Source organism: Solea solea, chromosome 8, assembly GCF_958295425.1.
Source record: "Solea solea chromosome 8, fSolSol10.1, whole genome shotgun sequence".
Taxonomy (NCBI): Eukaryota; Metazoa; Chordata; class Actinopteri; order Pleuronectiformes; family Soleidae; genus Solea; species Solea solea.
This window is the reverse complement of record NC_081141.1, coordinates 5,092,628-5,114,006: the sequence shown is the minus strand read 5'-3', so window position 1 is coordinate 5,114,006 and position 21,379 is coordinate 5,092,628. Positions and strand designations below refer to the sequence as shown.

General features: G+C 41.4%; 1 protein-coding gene across 16 annotated transcripts in view; it reads right to left on the bottom strand.

Annotated features, from left to right (window-relative positions):
• The window catches only part of arvcfb (ARVCF delta catenin family member b), a 206,474-nt gene that overhangs the window by 139,249 nt on the left and 45,846 nt on the right, over positions 1-21,379 (bottom strand). For all 16 annotated transcript variants that reach the window (XM_058635404.1, XM_058635403.1, XM_058635406.1 and 13 more), the window contains one exon: positions 19,855-19,925. The gene's annotated coding sequence lies outside the window, so the exon portion shown is untranslated. The remainder of the gene's footprint in view (positions 1-19,854; positions 19,926-21,379) is intronic.

Here is a 21,379-nt window from a genome sequence, read left to right as displayed (position 1 = left end):
TGTACAACAGCAGAGTGGATCCAAACAGTTACCTTGAATAGAAAGAGTGTGAAAGAGTGTTCTCTCATTTGCCATTTGTGATTATAAACTTAAATTAAGATAAAAAAAAAAAGGCTCAGAGGGAGTCCCGCCTCCGTGAGGCCGGACTTGGCAGGATTCACAATCTACAAAGGAGGGAACCTTGACTTTGAGAAACACCAACTGCTTTCATCCATGTTGTTTCCAACAGGCAGTTGTTTTCAAAGGAAAAGCTCTGATACATCCAGTGTGTGCTGCCTGCAGAAAAAGGGCACACACACACACACACACACACACACACAGTTAGCTGGTGACTATAATAAAGCTTTTAATATCTAAAGGCTCATATTTCCTCTGGGAATCGACAGAGAAAAACACAAAGTCTGAAATAGGAGTAAAATGATGTCACATTCACCGTGCAGACAGGAAAATGACAGTCAATGAATGCTAATGTTGCTCCATGCTGGGTGTGTGTGTGTGTGTGTGTAAATCAGGTGCCTGAATCATCAGCGTTAGAATTATTTGTCAGTCCCTAAATGCCCTGCAGGAGACGAGCATCAGTGAGGTAACTGCTGAAGCTGAACTCAGCTGACTGTTGAGCGTGACGTTTTGATCACTTTGTGATTTGTGTTTACGAAAAAGCGGCCGCCTCATTGGTTGAGCGCGGACATGTGACGGCTTGACAAAATCTGACTACGCCCAGAGCAAACACTGATCATACAAACTGTGAGGTTACAGGTTAATCCTCTTGTTCAACATGACCAGACCAGGTCTTTAAGTAAAGTAAGAATTAAGTAGTCCCTGAGTATCGTAACGGCGGATCGTAGAGCTGCGCGACAGCGCCCCCCACAGACCCGGAGCACTTCTCTATTGAATATGCTGGTGTTTTCTACAATGCTGGTGTTTTGGAATTTGTGTGTGTTTTGTTTTTGCAGCGTGTTTCTGCTGGGTTAGGTGTGTTTTGTTTCCTTCTGCAGATCGTTTTTCTTTTGCAGCTCTCACATTTGCATTTGTTGTTATTTCCGTTTGTGCAGCTCGTTTCTCCTCCTGCGTGTGTTTAAGTATAAGTTGTGATAACTTTGTTGCAATGATGCATTTATCTTTGTACATTTTAGAGATCATAATGTGATTTGACATTTTCTTTTCCCAACATTTGATCCAGTGATTTTGACTTACATGACCTCTCTAAACAGTGAACCTGCAGCATTGTTTGATGCACCTGAGTGAAGTATAAATAACTTTCTACCCTTAATTTGACATTTGTTTCATGTTTGGTATTTTTGTTATTTAAAATTACTGCAGAGGCCAAAGTCTCACATACTGTAATTTGTGAAAATTATGATGAGAATAAATTATATATATATATATATATATATATATATATTCTTTTTTTTATTTTATTAAAAAAAAGTTTCATAAAAAAACAAAATTATTATTATAATTATACTGTATAACATACTGATGATAATAAAATGACTATCAAACACATGTGTTTTTTTTCATTAAAATAATGTGGTATTTTCAAACCCAGCTTCAGTGTCATAGCACGAGTCCACTCAGCCCAATGTTGTTATTTGCTCAGCTCCAGGTGGACACTGGGGTAATGTCACGCTGACACGCTGCAGGGAGCTCACTTGGCCACTGATAACAGGCAGACACTCCCATCACAAATAGCTGCATTAGCGCTGTCAGATTGTGCAGCTGAGGCCGTACGTCTCCATTGACCCTGCAGGGGCTCGGCGACCCTCTGGGGGTCAGAGCGGGGCCCACAGCTGGGGGAAAAATTGACTCACAGCCCCGCTGACAAACACAGCACAACAAGAGGTGACAATCACGACGGCTGGAGTGACAAAACCAACACGTAATGCACAATATAGTCATTAGTATTAATATAAGTAAAGATTTTAGATACTTTTTGGTTATTGGGGAATATATAGTCCATGATAATCTTTTTGAAACGCCACAGACACACCAGCTACTTCATTCCATAGTTTGACTCTATGATTTTACATCGGTTCTCACTTAACTTATTCCTTACTCCTTCCCTGACGCAGCAACAAACACATCATAAAGCCACGTCTCACTTTAATAAACACAGACATGCTGCATACCCACAGAAAGGTAAGAAACTCGGCTAAAAGCTCACAAAAAATATTCTTATATTCACCAAACAATAAGACATTAAAGGCGGCACTGGTTACATGAGTTTTTAAGTTCCTACTGCATATTTTTAAAGGTGATATTTACTTTAAAATGCAACATATTTTAAGTTGAGGGGAAAAAAATCCTTTATTTATGCTGGATTCCATCTGCATTTACTCTGACACAGTGGCATCTACAGTGTTATCTTTATTATAATAAATAATAGTTGCAGAGATATACTATAATGATACTATACTTCACTTGACATAATACAATTAGGAATGCTTGTATTCTTAACAGAATAAAAGGATTTCCAATGGTTTGAAATACTTAATGCCTAAAAATGTTTGTTTGTCTGTTTATAAAGATAACGTGATATATCTAAATATCTTTAAAATCCACTTCAGATTGAACAGGAACTGTAGAATATTTCTTGTTGAGTATGTGTGTTTGTATTTCTTTTTTAGGCTGTTTTTTTTGGTCCTGTGTGAAACTTGTGGGGACGTGAAGAGCTAACGTTAAGCAACGGAAAATGGAAACGGTCCAGGTTTGTTTAAGGCCGAGACCATAATCCTTCCCGACCCACAACCGTAACCGTAACTACGCTTAATCTGCTGCAGTTTCGTGTGGATGTGGATGCCGTGACCACGCCAAATATTTGTGGAAAGTGTCATCATAAATGAATAGTATGTCAACATAACTGCCAGACGACAGGGTCATTACACTTCCTGCAAAATGACCTTCAATTAAAAGCTTTACTTCCTCTTAATTGAGTCTCACAGTCGCACGGAAATGAACGCAGTGCATCGTAACCTTGTGTGTCTCTTTATTTACTGAGAGCGTCACTGTATTTAGAGGCACTCGAGCTATTTAGAAGACGCTGCGGGGATTTTACGAGGCCGTTAAAGCAACCTATAAATTACTTAGGACTTCATTTCAAACAGGAGGCCAAAAATAAAACTGCTACGACGCTTATTTTATTTTATTTTTTTTTACAGTACACGTCCCAACGAGGATAAAGATGATTTCTGTGCATTAATTAAAGGTAAAACACGATGCTCAGTCAGGAGAAGGGCAGCACGGCTCGTGGGATTGTTTTATTCATGGCAGCTGTGAGACTCGATCACACAGCAGCCGAGATAATGTGTACACAACTTCATCCAAATAAGTACGGCCAGAGGCTGAATGACTTTGTGTGCGTGAGCAAAGGCTGCCGTTATTCTGCTCATGCAGGAGGAGGCAAAGGTGAAAGTCCCAAGGAGGAGGATGAGGAGGAGGAGGAGGAGGAGGAAGAAATGAGCCGAGACCTAAGTGGCATTGATTGAGCTGGAGCGTGGCCGCCATCATTCATAAAAAAAAAAATGAAAACTTGTCATTCTGTTGCAGACAATCTGTTGTGATGACAATGAGCGATGTATCCGAAAGACTCCGCGCTGATCGGGTTTAAATTAGGGGCTTAAAGGACGACGCAATTACATATGTAGATGACATGGCCTACAATTAAAGTCTGGAGATGTTTTTTACAGTACGTACAGCATTGATTGTTAGACAGGGTTGTAGTTGTGCTGCAAACTGAGGGGAAATTGAGATGCTACGTCATTCAGGAATGATCAAGAAGACAAATCCGGTCGCAGGAGCTCAACCATGCTTTCGAAAGCAAAGATAAAGTTCAAAGAAGGATGTTTAGCCTCAATCGCTGGATCACATGTGCACAATATAAAGCAGAACAAAGGAAGATTCCTAAATGTGCTCTGGAGGATGGGAATGTTTCTGTTTCCCAGAGTCAATGAGCCGAATCGTTCCAGACGTGCTTCAGCAGGACAACACCGCCCGACACACAAACACCAGTCAAAGGGAGTGCAGGGAATGGTACTTGCAAATATTCACGTGTATCATCCTTTCAGAGCTGAGGACTCGTGTCTGAGAGACAGGAAGCGTCATTCTAATCACTTTGATCTGACAGTGAAACCTGCAGCAGACGAATAATCCCAAACAAACGTATTTCCATCAGGGCACGGCACAGAGGAGAGTCATCCGAGTGGTGCGCGAGTCGTCTCGTTTTTTCCCCACACGGGATTCCTGCGTCTCAGGTGCTGCAAGGCGAGTTTCTGCTGCATGTGATCCCACAGGATGTTCCGCTGAGCCAAGGAAGCTGCGGCAACTGTCTGACTTAACTGCCAAAATATCTTACAACATGGAGGGTGTCTGCTAAACCTACTGCATTCAACTGCTAATTAACACAAGTCACCTTCACGATCACACACACATTTCATGGCATTTTTGTGAAGCAACAGCTGACTTTCACTCAGTTACACATTAATCTCTCTGGAGACCTGAGGTTTTATAACTCTGTGAATAAAAACCACATCATCATTAACGTCACAATATGTTTATGTAGCATTTTATTTTAGTATTTTTTTGTGTTTCCATTAGGAATCGTTATTAATCCCCAGATTATTGATTATTGATATTAACTATTGATTGAAAAGCATAGAAAACGCAGTTCACTGACATCAACAGGATTAAACGTTACACGTTCTTCCTTCTGCTTCACAGCTTTTCTTATAAGAGACACTTTAAAAATTAAGGGTTTTTCCCGTTTCAACAGCCTCCTCATCTTCTTTGTCTTTCTTCTAAGCATCAGGAGCTAAATTCGTGCACATCTGACACTGGCCCTTAAGTATGATGTACAGTGTATTTCACTATAATTCCAGGCAACATCAAGTTGCTCTTTAGTGTGTATGATCTGCTGCTATTTCATTTCTCTACTTCAGCCTTTATTTCATCTGAAATGGTCTTTTATGTGTTATTTAAAGCACTTAAAGAAATACTTTCTCACACTTTCACACTCAAATTACAGGTTTACTCGAGGACATTCCCAGTGCCAGCGGTTATTCTGCCTTGCAATAGCACAACGTATACATCGTCACATAGGCAGCAGAGCATGGATTGAAATGGAGAAGCCAAAGATACATATAGTTTATACTCGAGCCACTGAGTGCCGTATGGAATGCAGGCCTGCTGATAAAGTGCGAGCATCCATCCCCTTCTTCCCTGAGCCATCTGGATCCAGGCGACACCATGGCAGTTGTCTTCCCTTCATCTTCCCTTCAGGGCAGCAAATTACCGGCGGCCAAATGCTGATAAATTTTGGATGCAGCCAGTGAATTTGTCAGCTCTACCAGCCACTCTGGCAGGTCACCAGCTGAATTTGCCTCCATTCTACAATTGGGTTGGTTTGCAAAGTATTCATTTTGGGTTTCCTGTTTGTTAGTTAGTTAGTTGTCATGGCTGCCATTTTCCTTTTCTAGTCGAAGACAAAAGCTTTGCAAGAGCGGCATAAAGACCCTGTATTGCACACACTTGTATGAGCATTAATAATGCAAAAAAAAAGCCTGTGATAATCACCTCCTCTGAATCAGGGCTCCATCTTGGATCATTTGAGCTCATTATGTGTCTCTAGTTGTTCTCTGGGCGAAATGAACGAGCCTCTTCACTGCCTCGGTGTTTACCCTCTCATCGCAGTGCTTTATGAATTTATGCATCAGGCGAAAGAACACGGCGTCGATGAAGACATCCTTACGTCGAGGATATACGGTATGACAGGAAATCCAGGTTATGCATCACCACATGAAACGCACTCTGCTGCAGCTGCGGTACTTGTTGATGACGCCGGCAACAACTGAAGCAGGTGTTGGGGAACAGAACCGCACCACTTCCCCACACTCAGGTATGACAGATGCTGTGCTCCAGCATGTGCCACTACCTCCAGCCCTCAGAGGGGCACTAAGTGAAACCAACATTAATAGCACAATGTACAGCCATGCTGTATCACCTTGTGTTAGCCACTCCTGGGACACTGAGTGCACAAGATTAATTTATTGCAGGGAGGAGGTTGGCACTGTACAAGGAGCAAGGTCATCCCCCCACAACACTGGCTTCATTGTGTTTATAGAGGCAGAGATAGGAGATGTTCTCAGTCTTTCGGGGAGAGTGGCAGAAATGAGAGAGCGCATAGAAATCCAATGTATTTTTATTCCTTTTTTTAAAGGTGTAGTGTGTAATATTTGAACTACTTTCTTACTAAAATGAGTGGGTTTACCTGGGGGGTTTTAAACATACATGAAACTGAGCACCAGTAACTCAATAGAAATAGAATAACCAATAAGAAAGAGTTGACCGGGCTGCCCCCGGAGAGAGTCCGGCCTCCAAGTCTGTTTATATTTTGAAGTCGAACTTAAATCACGCAAGTTTCCCTGGAAATCCGTGGAATCTTTTCCCTGAAAATCGTTTGATTAGTGTTTCCCAAACCCTGGTGCTCGGGGAGCATGTTTTAGATGTTGCCATGATGTGTCCCCTAAGGACCAGGGTTGGGAAACACGTCTCGTCTGCGAGACTGGATCGTCTCGTCTGCGCTTGTCAGGATTAAAACGTAGAAAATAATTTTCATTGCTGCCAAAAAATGAAGCAGATGAAGAAGGAATTAGTAATTTGACCTGAGAGTTAAGCACATTCCCAAATCCAAACCTGATCAAAAACCTGTTTAAACTCTGGGTTAAACTGTTTTTTTGACCACAGAATGTAAGAAATTGATGAGTCCTCCACCCACCCCTCCATTTCCCGGGCACACTGCAGAAATACAGTGGCCTTTGTATACCAGAAAGGTTGTCTTTTTCCTTTGTTTTCATATTAAGCTTCTGCTTCAAAACTCAAAAACAAAGATTCTGAACCAGTCCAGTACATGGCGGCGCAGGATGTCGGCCTCCATTAAGCACGGCTCCTGCCCTAAATACAAATAAAGAACTTATTCCAAGGCTACAAAAACAAAACAATCTCCATTATGAAACAATTACACCCTTATACAAATATACTTATAGGTAGTATATTCCATTTCTGCCAATAAACCTTAATGTTACACACTGAAACTTTAAACGTAAAGAAAGATACATCACTTCTAACTTTTCCACGCAGCTCACTGTCGAGTGTAACCTCATCGCTCACCATTAAAAAGGCACTTTCTTTATTTCTATCTTTAACAGGTAAATGAGGGAGGAAAAAAAAAGGAATATAACAATAACTTTTTACGACCCGTTGTAAAGTGAAGGTAATACTGCCATATGCATTTTTGTGTTAAGGGAAGGACTGTGAAATAAAGTGACGACAATCAGTTTTACAGCTTAGGCTGCAGTTCATAAACATCGTAGCTTCACCGCCACGTTTCGCTTCGGGACGCAGAATCAGTTCAGTCACTGCTGCTTTTAGCATGTGAGCTACAGTTTAGGTTTACAGCCCTGCTCATAATTCCCTGCCCCCTACTGAGTTTATGCATCACTGTGTGATTATTGTGACTCTGACATACACAACAGAAAACATAGAAGAAACAGCCCATTTCTGTTCACTATACTTGACTGTGTCCAGTCACTCACTGCTCTGCTTAGAGCACGGTCGCATTTATCATCACGAAACACACACACAGACACTCAGACTCAAGGGAAAACACAGTATAGGCTGCATCACCACAAAGCTTTTCAACAATCCATAACCTTTGGAACACAAAAACTACACCATATAGACAAGCTGGGCTTCATTATTTGTCCAACCTGCACCGGACTCTTAGAAATGTGTTGGTTGTTATAGTACGCTGGTATTTTTCTCTTTATTCATCGACCTAAACGCAAAGGTTTTTACACAGTAGTGCTCTAATTCTTCATTTTAAACGTTACATATAATGTTGCCATGCTGTAGATTACCCAACCCCAGGTCATACACCCATCCTTCTTGATGGAGGTGGCATGCACGTTTACGAGTGATAATAACATCGAAAAATAACTATAACTAGGACTGCACGTGGTCATCACAGGGCCCTCGTGTCCAGATGCAAGCATCCCCATGCAAGTCAGGGAGTGCAGCAGCTCCTGACCTCACTTTTGAATCCGCAAAACCTTGTGACAACTTTTTGAATTCAACGTGCCTAGCTCATTGACGTAGGGTGCAAATGGCCAAAATGGACAGCAAAGTTCAAAAAAGCTGACTTCCTGTTGAGTTGAGGCCATGGTTACAGTGGGCTTTTTTGTTTGTCTTGATCTACAACAGAGGTGGCAAACTCATTATAGTCCAGGGGCCACATCCAGCATAATTTGATCTCAAGTGGGTCAAACCAGTAAAATAATAGCATAATGACTTATGTTTTACATTAAATTAAGTATCTTTTTTACAGAACATAAAATCTCTTGAGAAAAATAAGTGCAATTTCAGAAATATTATGCCTAAATTTACCATTTACACATGAGCATTACAACCTACTGATCACAGTGGATCTATAAAGGCACAAACGTATAGTCACAGATATCTGGAACTGAAAAATAAAGTATATTATTTGACATTAAATTTTCACAAATCCATCCTGCGGGCCGAATTGGACCCTCTAGTGGGCCAGTTCTGGCCCGCGGGCCATATGTTTGACGCCCCTGTTCTACAACCTTTCAACAACTTTTCACCTTTGATCCTTGTAATACAAATTGGACGAGTCCGCTCATTTACATAGGTGCAAATTGCCAAAATGGAGACCAAAATTCAAAAAGGCCGACTTCCTGTTGAGTTGAGGCCATGGTTGTGGTGGACTTTTTTGTTCATCTTGGTCTATCACATCTTTCCACCAAGTTTCGGGAAAATCGGTGGGACTCACTTTTGCCTCTGTTTTCACCTTAGGGGGGCGCTATAGAGCCCTCGGGCAACGCACGGTTCCGGGAACTATGCCAATATTGCATTTTCACCAGACCTGACCTCCATACCAAGTTTCAAGAATTTGTATGTATTTTAACGCCAGGAGCCGTTTGGGCCCCATGCCATTCGTGGCTCGGGCCCTAACAATTGTATTTATATGCATAATCATAGAAAAGAGTGATATAAAACTAATATAACAATCTATTGAAACAACCATGGGACGAAACGTTATGATTAATGACTGAGAATGACGAGCAAAGGTTATGCAGGTGTATAAACTGTTGGATTTATTATGTCTCAGTGTACGATGGCAGCAACAGCATTAATGTAATTTCCTTTATCTTTTATCCAAACAACATGTCAATAAATACACGTTAAAATGCAAGACAGACGGTGTATGTGTGTGAGTGTGTTGGGAGAGAAAGAGATGGCACCATTAATGCTACAGCATCAACTGGCACCCGAGGCAAGACCCACTCATTTGCAGGAAGGAAGACAGGTTAATGAAAAACTATTGATTCGGTGACAGAGTCCCAGGAGATGAGCGGAAGTAACTCGAACACTTCCCAACTTTGTTTTCCTTTTCTTTTGACACCATTCAGTGGCCCCCACTGGGTCTTTGGGAGCAGAGAGAACACGGGGTGGATCTATGTGAGCAGTGATGCTGCCAGTGGTGTTTAGTGAGAATAAAGGGAGGACAATAGAGGTGAGCGAGAGCAGAGGGAGTGGTCAAATGTTGGACCGACTCCACTGCCCTCATTCAGATGAGCGAGAATGAGAAAGGAAGCTTCAGGTTCAGATATGGTTTTGGTCTGCTGTGTGAATGGATACAATCAGCATTCATTCCTCATGGTCATGGTTCTGCTTATTGTCTATTTTCCTCTAAATGGGAAAACTATTTACAAAATGAACACCATGTTCTATTGAGGACGAGTTAAAACTAGTCAATGAGTTTAAATAATCCTTAAAAATGTTGACTGACTGAGAAGAATGAACCCAGGAGAATAATGTCCACGTCTTATGAATGTTCTATGGTCTAGAGATGAAGACTATGCACTTTTGGTACTTTGCTTTGTTGTTAGTGTCTCCTGCCTCCACCATTTTGTTTCCCACCACATAGTTTATTATGGGGCTGATCGATTTGGGGAAAATACAGTGTCTAATTGTGATTATTGTGATTTGATCTGCAACTAAAATACATTTCATGGTCAGACTCAGTTCAATATTCATTATTTAACTGATGCAAAATATGATGCAACACTGCACGACACCATTAAAATATAGAAGGATAATTACGAACGATTTAGTGAAGTCGAATTACGAATATAACATGGCAGAATTCATAGAAGAGTTCCATAATGCTGTGTTCACACCGCATTACTACTATCGTGCCGCAGGATCATTTTGTACTTTTTTGTGATGTTATGGGAACGCTGGCCGCAAGTTGCCTTATTTTAAACAGAAGTAACAGGCATTTCTTTTCACGTCTGCAGAAAAGAAACCGTCGTCTTGTGTGGTTTCACTCGCTGTAAGCGGCTCTCGAATTCAATGGTGAAACTCAAGCCAAGTTGTGTCCGGCTCCGTATGGAGTGTTGTGAAACCGCACAAGACGATGGAACATGACATCATGCGGAGAATCTCGTTGCATCAGCGTGATTTTGTTAGTTGAAAACGTTGAACTAGTGACTTTACTAACTAACTTAGTACCTAACTCTAACCTGTGGAGAAGAGCTGTAAGACTAGACTAACGTCCATCAGCTGACCTCTATGTGGGATTTAACTGAAATGAATAGAATGCACTATAAAAATGACTGTGTTGTATTAAAGTTAAAGTTACTTCAATAAACGATTGACGAGCAGAATGATGAAAACAGTTGTATACCGTCATCACAGGCTCTAAGGAAAATAACCGTGGCGACATTTCATTACATTTTCAATGGAAACCCTGTGTCACAAACACACACAAAGAGATGATGCTGAAGCAAATGCAACCAACTTTCTTCCCTTATGCGAAACTAAATCCTTGGCGCTTGGCGTCCCCCTCTAAAAATGTATAGGTGCAAAAAAGAAAAAAGAAAAAAAGAGGAACTGCAGATAAAAGAATAAACAAAACAATAGGACTCAATCCCCGGCTGAATGAACTGCAATGTACTGTCTGGTCACGAGACAATCTGACTGTGAGCTACCTTCATCATTTAAGGCTTACACCTAAGCTATAGACACTCATTCTCTCAGATGGGCTCATATAGACAGAGTGATGATGGCAATCTTGCAGGTTCACTGCGTGTCACTCTATGTGACAAAGGTCTAATAGTGAACTCTGTCAGAAAGTCAGATTGTGTGATGTGGATTGTAGTGTTTCAACGACTGTCAACCGCCACCATCCTCCCGTGCTGCACTTGTGCTGTTGGATTTATTTCTTGGCTCATGAGTTACATCACATACAGTGAATTCTAAATCATTTCATGGACGATTTCATGGTGCATTAATGACAGTTTATTGTTTTTTTTTTCTGACTTTGTCACAGTCAGAACTTCACACGCCAGAGCTTTGAATCAACAGTTTCAAATTACATCTGTGGATCGACATCTGGACTCACTTTCTCTCCCCCTCGACTTTTATCGGGAGCAACACAAAGCTGCAAAGACTGACGGGGCCTCAAGTCTATAGCTGGTGGTCTAATATGACAAAGTCCTAAAGGAATTAAATCTACAGACAAAGCGCCTGAAAAGGGCCACACGGATCAACTGCTGAGAGACAGAGAATCAAATCAGAGGATCTTCACCCCTCCCCTCTTCACCTTCATGTGTGGTCTCTCTGGAGCTCAGAGGTCTCCGGGGTTTACGAGTCAGTGAAGGGAGAAATTGTCACTCACCAGCAATCCCACAACGTCAGCCCCTGCTTTTAAAATAAACTTTACAGTGTCACTTATTTGTGGGTTGAGAAAAAAAAAGAATTAGAAGGGATATATATATACAAAAAAATAACCTTTAGTGTTTAAAATAGTTATCCATCCATCCATCTTCTACAGCGTCCAATTTACCTAATCCCATTTACAGTAATGGGATTAAAAATGGAAATAAATGTGCAAACCCCTTACATGACTCTTCCTTAGAGTACCTACAAGTCAAGCCCATAGGAACCTGCCTATGGACCTGGCTTTGGAATTAAGTCTACGTTCGCCACTACAACCCCAATAAATGATTAATTGTTTCTTAACAAAGCCCTAATTTAAACGCATCCCCCCTGCAGTCCTGTGTTTTTCTTCTCTTCTGGTCGAGACGTTTCTGAGAGGGTTACTGAGGCTCACGTATGGAAACATTCTGCATTTCCGACACTGATCCAGGTGTTGAAGAGCTGTTTTTAGTTGGGTAACAGTTGGTGGAGCGACAGACCAAAACACTACACCAAAGCGTTTATTTAATCTATCCTGACATATCAAGGTCATTTTATGACTTAATGTAGCTTTAAGGGAAACTAGAGTAAGTTTATGACGACATTGCTCACCTCCCACTCTGAATGAACACATGGGCAAACAAAGATTCTCTCTCAGCACCTGTGAAAACACTCCTGCAATTTTTAGTTATTACTTACAATCAAGGCACGCCTCATCCACTGCCCCAAGTTCACACTGTCTCAACAACAGCATAATCCCTGGCCCTCTTACAAATAAGTCAATAGCGGCAGCCAGAGTGCGGGTGCACCAAAAAGAGCTTGTGGAGCCCATCAAATCAAACGCGGGAGAGCATATTGACACTGCATGCACTGAGGTTGCAGACTCCAAACACGGTTCAATTTGTTGTTATTTCAGCTCATTGTATTCTGCTTCAGGCTGTAGAGAGTGTTACACAATCTGGAGCATAATGATAGGTAGGAACAGCCTTGAATAGAATACAGCCCAGGAACTATGCTCAGTGTGTGTGAGAGAGAGAGGTTTTACATAATCTAACCTGCAGGCATTGGAGACTTCATTTTTCTTGCAAACGTTGATAATCAAAGAAATATTAAAAAGAAATGAAGCTCTAAGTTCAGTCAGCGAAGACAACTCTGTTACTTGCTTCCATCATAATCTCATTCTCATGCCTTCGATTTTCATTTCCTCAGCAGCATGTGAACTGTCACATCCTCTTGTCTTGTTTTGTCTGTGAACCAGAGAGCTATGTTTGTAATGGTTTCCTTGGCGTAGAGAAGCAAAGTAAACCATCAAATATTCATACGGAAGAAAATGAACTAAAAAACATCCATCCATCCATCTTCTACCTCTTTATCCTGCACATGAGGGGCGCGGTGGCTGCTGTGCCAATCTCAGCTGACATAGGGCGATAGGCAGGGTCACCACCCACTCTCACAATCACCCCTACAGTATGGTCAATTTAGAGTGTCCAATTTACCTAATCCCCATATTGCACGTTTTTGGACTGTGGGAAGAAACCACGTTTTTCCATGTGATCTAGATCTGGCGTAAAATATTCAATCGCGATTAAACAACAAATTTGTATCTGTTCTAAATGTGCATGATGTCCATGATGGTCTGTTCTGAAATGATGTCTGTTCTTCGGTGATTATTCAAATAACAGTTTCGATTTGTAGCACTCCAAAGGGCTCCGAATTAGCATAACTTCAAAACCTTACCACTCCAGTCGTAATAATACACGCGCTTTGATTCTCCCCATGAATCACCTCACGCCCTGTGATAGTGCTGTTTTTCTGTTTTGTTATGAGGCAACGACATGTAAAGCTGAGTGGAAGAGAGGCACGAGAGGAAAGGGAGGGATTCAGAAAACACACACACACACACTCTCTCTCTCTGCATAACCCATTCATTTAACAACCTAAAGAAAGCGTTATCCTAACCAGTTCCAGTAACCCTAACGTTAACCTAACCAAGATTCAAATCTCAACCCTGATCGATCTTAACCAGCTCCTCAGAAATGAGGTTCTGCCTCATTGGGGCCAGGTTTTGGTCTCCATGAGGAGTACTGGTCCTGTCAAGGTCAGTGTTTAAGCCAGAAAAGGCTCTTCCTCTCCCGCGTCTCAGAGGGGCGAGACAGTGGGACATCCTGATCTTTGGTGTATTAAAAGCGGCCTTGTGTCTTATCTGAGAAGCAGACCAGTCGAGCCAATTAACATTCCAAGTGTGGTGTTTTTGCAGCCTGAGAACTGGAGGCTGAACTCCCTTCCTTCCTCCTCCAAACACACAAGCACAAAAAAAACAACAAAAAAAAAACAACTGTCGAGCTAACTAGACCAAAATACCAAGATTAAAGTAAATGTATTTGACACACACACACACACACACACACACACTAGAACTGGTTATGAGAGATGAAAGCACACAGTGACATTTGTGTTTTGAATGAGAGAATAGTTAAAGTAGCTGTTTTGTTTTTTTGTTTTTTTATCTATAGCCAGCACGGGCAGAGTCAGCACTGGAAGGTTTATTCTGGCCTGGCTTCACTGGGTCAATGAGGAAACGCACAAATCCAAGTCTCACTGATAGAAAAGTCCTAAGAGGAGTTATGTTTTCCTAATCTGCCTATTTACTCAGAACTCTTTGCATTTATAGACAGTTAAAACTCTAACAATCAATCATTTTATATATAGAAAATGGGACAAATGACTGTCACATGAAAGGTGCCAATTAAAGTAAAAAAATCACTAAATTCAGCTAGTTCCTTTTCGCTATAGGGAGTATTTGTATATATACATATATACATATATATGTATATATACATATATACATAAAGTGCTCATTTTGCCGCATTTTATTTATTCTGAAGGATACAAATAGCTTGGTTAAATGTTATACGTGTGGACGATTCAGACACTTGGTTCTCTGTTACTGTTCTGCACTATAACACATCTGTGACAACAATCTAATGCAGCTGGATTCAGACAACCGCTGAATACTGTACATTTGTAGTCTCGCCCATGGAGCAGCTCAAGCCAGTTGGGAGGCAATCAGAAGCAGAGAAACTCCCCTTCTTATAGCTGGGAGAGATCACAGCAATCCTCGTAATACAACAACTCTCTTCATCCCCAGCTTCTTTCCTCTGGCAGTTCTGAGACCGAGGCTTTGTTTTCCGTGTCCTCAAGTATCATTTTTGTTTTGTTTTTTCTAATGAAAGGAGGAGCGAACCTTTGGGAACATCTCTGACATGAATATTCTGACATGAATATGGACAAAGATCATCACCCCTGAAAGCATTTGAATACACAACTGTCGGAAAGACAAATTCAGCAAATTCCGCAGTGCAAACTCAGTGCGGAACAAAGGAAATCACACTGTGGCCTGACTCATATCCAGAAGAACCTCAAACTTTGCAGATGCACCAAAGCCATCTGTGCGTGAGGTCCCCACTGGTGAGGGGGTGAGGCGTGAAGGACGGGCAGCAGTATACACCACGCGGGAGGGAGAACCCCCGGGTTAGTTCTGCTCGCTGGTCCTGTGTCGCTGCCACCCCTCTGCTGCATCACCACCACGCAATCCAAGTACAGTCTCAGAACACCGGGGCAAGGACCACGCGGCGCTTTCTCATACGCACGCGCTGGAAACAAACAACAGGCTGTGCCGCAGCATGTGGTCCAAGATAATTATTCTTACAAATAACATACAAACGGCTGTGTTTGGGTATCGCTGTTCAGTAGAGGGAGAAAGAACTTTGCCATTTTTAATAACGTGCATCGACTGACTATTATTTATTTATGTAAGTTTACATGTTTGTACTAAAACTTTCATCCAAATGTATCATATATCAGACATGATTATTCCATTTTATTAATGTCATTACCTCATTGACACATCTTTTCTATGAAAAACTAAAAGTCACTTACGCCCCATCCATTCGGCAGGCGTAATTATGGAAATGGGACAAGCCCTGGGAGACGGTGACCTTTTCTGCCACCGGGACCAGAGTTCAACCTCTTCATACCAATAAGGCCGAGGAAAGGCCCAGGGTACACGCGGCCACTGTTCACTGCAACCCAAACAGCAAGAAATTGTGGCAAGTCACACACTGCAGACGCCAGTACCCCTGGGGTGGGACCATAATTTGTGGCCATTTAATAAAACACCCACAATGCAGTCCCCACTGGAGCTAAGTGCTTTTCCTCTCTGTGCTGCTGCGGGGGATGTAATTATTACTCAGAGACACAGTGAACACTTATACAGTATATGCCCCCGTCGCTATACTAAGTATTCCTCTCAATTAGGACAGTCGGTCGACTGTATTTAGTTGAGACACTGGCAGACACATCATTTTCAACCAAACTTGACCACATTCACATCTGGAGCATCTGCAAATATCAGCTCTCCAGCTTATATTTCCTGAATCTCATGCAATTTTATTATTTCTCACTCGTCGCATGTGTTTTCCTGTACTGAACGCAGACAGGGCCTTTAATCATTACACCCATTTTCTAAAACAAGATTGCATATATGACTGTGGCATGGCGTTGAGTGCATGGCTGCGATCCCATTTCACCTTGTCTCAACCAATTCACGGTGCTGGATGTAGTCATAAAAGAGGCTCCTCTCACTTGGTGTACATTGACTTATTAAAGTCATTTTCCCTGGCCCATTAATATGCCCTCAGAGCATAAAATGATAAACAGCAGCCTCAGGCTTAGTCTGACACTGAATTCATCAAAATGAGTCATAAACAGTATTTGAGCACTTCCTGAAGCGAAGGGACTGGGTGACAAGAAATCATTCTGAAGGCGACATGGCCTAAATGTCACTTGGAGCAGCAATTCTCTCGCGGAATTGTTCTTATTAATCGTGTGAGAAATTGATGTAAACGAGGGAAGGGAGGTACCAAACTAAAACCGAATGAGTGTGTATCTGCACAATAAAAAGGCCACATTAACTCTCATAAATTCCCTTCTATCTTAATTATTTGGAAAACAGGCCATGGCTGTTGCAGTTCAGTGGGCCAGCAGTGCCTCTTCCTTCAAATGAAAACAAAACACCAGCTTCTCAAATGTGACAGCGTGAGAGGGAGAGCAAGAAAATAAAGTGGTACATTAGTGGGAAAGCTGTTGAGTGCATGGCAGTGGGCCTGCTGGTCCTTAGAGACGGTCTGCGTGACTTCTGGCTGAGGCTGCCTTATTAAAACTGCTCCTCTGCACACTCAACGCCACTGTCGGGAAAAGTAAAAAAAAACTTTTTTGGACAATTTTCATTTCCATTCAGCTGAAGTGCAGGACAAAGTCGAGCCAACTTGGAACACTTTTATCCGGGAATAACACACACACACTGCACAGGTGACCTCGGTGTGAACTGAACTGAAAGTCTAACCGGCTTGTTACTGGCCTCCCCCGCTGCCAGTGTCATGGTTTTGCAGCTCGGCATCTCCACAGAAACACTTCATATATCAGACTCCACTCAAAGTGGCACGTTAGGAAACACTGGGGCTGTTTTGTGTCGTGTGAAGGAATGAGTGACGGGAGGCCTGCTTCTATTTATTGACTCACACATATCTCTTCTGAACTGACCGTTCCTCAGTAAAACGATACGAGTCCACGTGCACGTGAACATGTTGGGTCATTCCTGACATTTAAGTTCTTTTTTAGCTTGTTCTGGTTCTGGTACAACACTAACATATAGATATAGATATTAATATTAAACAAATGTCTGCTACGTTCAAATTATTGTCAAATGTGGACTAAGACCATCAGCCAAGGTTATAATAGTTTGGGATTTTTCATTATTTTTTTTAGTTTTTATTTAGTTTTGACCTTTTGTTTTTAAAATTAGTTTGTTTTAATTACTTTTAAAAGTGGGTTTGCTAGTTTTTATTTGTAAATGCTTAGTTTTGATTAGTTTTTAGTTCTTTTGCAAGATTCAAAAAGGTCATAATAAGTATAATAGATGCCATTTTAAAAGTTTATGAGGACAGATGAACAACCATGCCTGAATCAAACATAACAGTCTACAAGAAATTAGCCCGTAGTGCAAAATGTGCCAGGTAAAAATCCAACAGACTAAAGATACACATGAACACAACAACATAAATATTAGTAAATAATCCTGGTGAAACACATCACATTGTTTGTGAGCCAGGAGTCTCAGGAGCTTTAAAAATAACAAATACATCCAATCAAAGACTAAAGCTTTGATTCACTTGAACCAATCAACCCACTTAACTACATAACAAATGTTGTGTTTAACTAACATAACCTTGTGTGTCCCTCAGTGTAAACAAAAACTAATTGAAAACATTGTATTATGAATGAACCAATACAATTTTTTTTTTTTTTTTAAATAAAAAGGATTTTTGTATGAAATAAATTTACAAAAGACAAAAACGAAGGACATTTTCACTAGAACTTCAGCTAGTTTTAGTTTGTTTTATAAACATACAATTCAGTTAGTTATGTTTTTGTTTTTTAAATGTCAGGTTTCATTATTTCATTAGATTTGGTAAACTATAATAACCTTGCTATCAGCTAGGAATAGCCTGTCATTTTTTTTAAATGCGTTTGAAGCTGCAGAACCATTTTGTGAAGGGAAGTCGGGGCATATTATATAATGGTATGTTAATGAATTCATCCCCAAATGTCCAGATGAACTCATGAATGATTAGCAAAATCAGCAGCTAATTATCGCAGCCGTATTAATATGAGCGGAACACCAGGGGCAGCAGCTTCCAGGAGCTCTCACGTGCTGCACAGTTAGAGAACAGAGCTGTTCAAGCATTAACAGGAAAGAATCAACACAAAATTTAAAATTTAAATATAATCTCCTCAATGACTACTGCTGGCTAATCATGTGTGTGATTTGAGCCTCGAAAGACAGATGGTTACTTCTTACGACCTTTGATGAATCATAAAGGAAGACGTTCTTCGACTGCAGAGAAGGTAGAAATAACAACATTGGTTCCTGTGGCTTCTCTGTAATATGCAGCCAGTGATGGTGATGGTGGGGGATCACTCAATGGGTGGCTCTGTCGCAGAGTCTGGAGGGGATTGTACAAAAGCGTGGCCCAAAGAGGCAGTGGAGGTTGCTCAATCTTCCATCCCAGTGCTTTCAATAACCTCATGACAGATCTTGGCTGTCTTCACCATTTTCTGTGAAGTGTTTTCGGTTTTATTTCCCCCCTCAGTCTTTTAAGTCAAGTCTTGAAACTGATATCTCATCTGAGGCCACGTCGTCGTGGCTCCTGGTTGAGTTTCCCAAATGCAAATCACCATTATTTAAATCAAAAATAAATAAAAAACAGCCAGCACAGTCGCTCACTCTCTTAAAACACCAAGTCCGCGACAGAAACACAACATCACCTGGAGTCGGGCTCAGCTTTTTGTTAGCCAGAGTACGAAATGACCGGTTTGAGCTGCCAAAAGCAAGACTGACCTCAGTGGAAATATAGGGAACATCGTACTGTAGTGACTTACACTAAATCAACAGCTAGAGAGAGTCCGGAAGGAAAGACTGACTGCGGTTCTACAGTTAATTTGACATCTCCCAGGCAACCAACATTAAGGCCTGGATTATTTGTAAGGGGCTAAATCCTTGAAATAAAAACATTAGGACTTTGGTCACTTGCGTTGCAGTCAACTGGGTCTGTATTATTTGATTTTAACACAGTTTTATTACCATGAACTAACACAATGTACAAAGAACTACGTTTATTTCAAATAACACTGTGTCAGAAATGGTATCAAGTACTTACATAATCCATGAAAAAAAGAAAATCAGCTCCCTCTCAATTGTTCCCAAATTCACTCTGAACAAACTGTAATAAAACCTGACACCGTCGTCATCTAGTCCTCATCCTGAAGGTTTACAAGCCCGTCGTTAAACCGCGTCGTCTCTGTCATCCATCACTCTGACTCTGTGCTGTCTCGTTCCAGTATATCTGGATGAGACTTGTATTTGAAGTCTGAAAACACTGCACATGAGCCTGGACGCTGCTGAACGCTGCTCACACCGGACCACAACACACGTGTTTGAAAGGAGGCTACACTTACCTTGAGTTGAGAAGAGTGACCCACACAAGAATCAGGGCAGGTTGACATTTATCACTCCCGACGCTCTACGCCTGCAAAAAACATACAATTAGTAGAAATTCATTATTATTTGTGTGTAAATGAAAGTTTGAAATCCCTTCCTGACAAAGCACGAGGTGGAATTCTGTGAGTTCAGCAGCATTCCGTTAAGTAGCGAGAGCTGCTAATAGCTTGATTAAATTTCTTCTGGACGGACTCAGCCAGCTGTTCCCAGTGGGTTTATGGTGAGCTACATTAGCTAAGTGTTGGCAGTCGCCGGTAATTGGCATTATTCACCTTACTCTTGCCAAGAAAGCTACATCTCCAAATGTTTGTATTTTTTACAGAAAGACGAGGCCAATTTAGGCCAAAGAGCTAATAATTTGCCTTATTACTTTTGGATGTGCTACCTATTTTTCCCCAGTTTTCAATGTTAAAGTCATATCCCATGTCATCCACGGGCCTTGAGGAAGCTTAATGGAACACAGCCACCATTAACCTGATCAATAGCAACCCATCCACAGATTTCTTCTGGTTTTAACTCAACCACTTCCACTAGAGGCTCCACTTCAATGGGCGGGATCAAATGTCATCATCCCGACTCTCCATGGTGGAAACCATAAAGACACTTAGCTGATCACCTGCAAAACACTTACCAGCGCTTACCAAACATGCACTCTACACCCAATTTAGGACTTTTCATTTTTAGATCTTCAATAAATCAGGCTGGAAGTTGGCAAATCCGCCTGTAAATGTCCTTTTTCACGAGGTATGGAAACTACTTGTGCCTGCCAATATATTTAGCAAGAGTAACATCAGAGGAACTCCCACTACTCTGGCGACGTCAGTCAGTGGGTCAGTAAATCAGTCCATGACAATCTATCGCATGGGGGCATGAAACGGCAGGTTTTCCCAGTGACTCGTATCCTAAATCTGGCAGGAAAAGCTTTACCAGACATGTGACGTTGAATATGTCGATATATTAACTCACTGAGGTCAAAGATGTTGCAGCAGGCAGCGTGCGGAACCACTGTCACCCCCTGTGGACCTTTAAGTAATTACCACAGCGCTGCATTCCTCATTTGACCTCGTTTTTTTGCCCCGTCACACACATATGGTGCTTTTTCCATTACACAGTTCCAGCACTAGCACACTCCTCTGCACTCGGCTCTACTTCGGGTGCTGTCACGGCTGCTTGTTTTATATGCGACTCAAACTAGTGACGAGCAAAGCAGTTCTTTTCGGTGTAAGTGAATCATTAGAATCAGTTCATTAAAAAGATTAGCTCTTTCAGAAGTGCTGTTGCTAAATACACCAGACTCTTCTGTTAAATATTGAGATTTTAGACATTTCCTTTGCTAATTGCTGGAAATTAACACGTTTAAGTCTTTTTCTCTTGAGTAAAGTGGAAAAGTGCCAATAGAAACAGTACTTTGGTAAATGATGTATTGTGTACCTGCCTTTGACTGCTTTGAGAACAGTGGAATCCAGTTCTAAAACTTTTTAT